We start from the raw sequence: 2,733 nt of genomic DNA on the forward strand, positions 1-2,733 counted from the left end.
AAAGTGCTAAGCAAGGTTAAAAATCAAAGTTTTGTATTGGGATTTATGGAAATTAAGGTAAAAACCTAAGGGAAGTTGAGCTCAAAGATGTAAAAATGGTGGTTTCCTCAAGAGCATGGTTTAGCCATCATGGGTAGAGGAAGAAGAAGCTGTTTTTTCTTGGTTTAATTTATCCCATTTGGCTTTTATACTTGTGTTTGTCTAATGATGATTGGCTAGGAATTTTAATTACCTCATTTTGACATGGGCATGATGTCATAATTAGGATTTTTAATTTCATTTGTTTTCATTTCTTCTTCTTCTTTCTTTTATCATTTTAATTAATTTTTTAGCAATATTTATTCATATTTTACGACATAGATCTCACTTACTTAAATGGACAAGTTGTTCAAAATCATTTCTGAAGGTGAAATGACCAAAATACCCATCATTTTGCTTAATGAACTAAAATTATCTATACCGATTAACTAAATTTTTCTTATGTTTTCTTAGCAATCTATTGTCATCTAAGCCTCTATAATCCTTTACTGGACTCCCGAAAATTATTTCACAGGGTTTTCCCATGGGTCTAGGGTCGCTAACTGTCTTCATAGTCGCTTTCCGTTAGGGTTACCCATTGCTGGAGCTTCAACTCATTTAACCTATCTCCATTTCATTTCTTTCATTTTTTCCTTAATTTTTCTTGTCATTATTTAAGTCATTTATGACTCTTCACTCTAGTTTAAATATAGTTCCAGACATTCTGACTATCTGGGCAGATATTGATCACCGCAATAGTAGAACGTACGGACTATCTAAAGTAAGGATGTCACAAACCCAGGGACCTAAGTAGCTCTTAGCTCTAAGACATGGAACAAAGTCACTAACTCACCCTAATTCATGAACATAAACCATCCACAGAGTGGAAGCCCCACCACCATTGAGCTTGAGGAACTCAAAGAACTCACAAGTGCCAAGAAAACCCTCTCCTTTTTATCCCTAACCTATAAGCTAGCAAACAATGTAACACCCCCGTTGTATAGCCTGGTATATTTCACTGTTCCGGTGACCGGTGTCGGTCCGGACAATTAATGGGATTAGGGCCACACTTAAGACAATTTGAGAATCCATAAACACAAATAATTAGTAATGTTTAATTAGTTAACTATAAATAAGAAAAACAGAACATAAGAGGTTAAACGAGCCGAGAGTCACAGCGATGAGTGACCTCCTCGGGAACGACTGCGAAGTCGTTTTAAACTCAAATTTCGAATCGTAAAAAGTGACGCTGCGGTCCTTAGGACCCTTATGGACACATGGAAAAGAGAAACCACGAAAAAGAACTGTTAAGCTACCAAATAATTAGGTCGTGGAGCGGAAGAAATATTGAATTATTTGCAAACCGGATGAACTTGCGAGGGGCGATTTGGTCAATTGACCCCGAGAGTCGACTCGACCTAACTCACAAATAAAATCGGATAAAATAAAATTTTGTAATCGAGAATTAAATTAAAGAAATAATAGAAAAAAATAAATAGAAAAAAAAAAGAAAAGAAAGAAGTTAGAAAAGTCAAAGGTGATGTCATAAAAGAATTTATTTAAATGAATTATTAAATTGTGACTTTGTGGTCTTCCATAAACAAAATAAAAAGAAAAGAAATTGATTTTTTTCTTCTTCATTTCCGTCAACCTTCATCTCCTCTCTCATCTCTCTCTTTTTCTTAACTCTCCATCTCCACAAACTCCATTAAAGCTCAATTTTGAGCTTGTATATCATAAAATTCCACCATAGAAAAATTAGCCACCATAGTTAAAGCTTATCTAGGCAACTTGAGAAGAGGATTGAGCAAGAAAGAAAGAAGGAAAATTTGAAGAAAAGGAGGAAGAAAATTCTGCTCAAGGTTGGTAATACAAGCCTTAATTTTTCTTTGTTTAATTAGTGTTTATATGGCATTAAGAGCTTGTAAATAACCTTAAAATGAAAAAAAAATGTGGGGAAGAACAAACTGAATTTTGGGGCAGCTTGAGAGGAGTATGGTTTGCATGAATATGATGCAATTGAATGAGTTTAGAAACCTTACTTAGTTAAATGATTAACATTAAAATCATTAGAAGTAGTTAAATGCAAGAGTTAGTGAGATTAGGGTTTCAATGCTAGGGTTTATGAACCAAAATTTGGAGAAATGCATAAATGACATGTTGGACCTATTGAAGTGAAATAATGGTCAATTATGACCAAATAACTTGTGTGGGAATGATAGGAATGAAAACTAAATTCGGAGGTAAATGGTCATGCTGCTGGCAGCATGACCAAACCTACTTTGAAGGACCAAAACTCAAATTTTACAAGCCTAATGGATATGCCACCAATTGGAGATGAAAATAGACATAAAAGAGCACAATTTTCATTAAGGAACCATGGCCAAAAACTGACCAAAACTTGGTGAAACAATTGACCAAAGTGGATTGATTGCAGGCTGCCACTGCACTAAACTGACCAAATGAACAGTAACTGTTCATTTGGTCATAACTTGAGCTAGGTAGGTCAAATTGACCTGAAATTTTACCAGCAATTAGATATGATATAGACCTAAAACTTTCATGAAGAACACCAACCCAAATTAGGCCATTAACCCTTTCAAAATCATTGAGCAAAATTAAATTACTGTACTGAGATTCTGCAGAATTTTCATTGAGCAGCAATGTTTGGATGGCTATAACTCTCTCTAGAAAACTCGGATTTAGGCGATTCTT

The sequence above is a fragment of the Hevea brasiliensis genome, unplaced genomic scaffold (assembly GCF_030052815.1).
Source record: "Hevea brasiliensis isolate MT/VB/25A 57/8 unplaced genomic scaffold, ASM3005281v1 Scaf11, whole genome shotgun sequence".
Taxonomy (NCBI): Eukaryota; Viridiplantae; Streptophyta; class Magnoliopsida; order Malpighiales; family Euphorbiaceae; genus Hevea; species Hevea brasiliensis.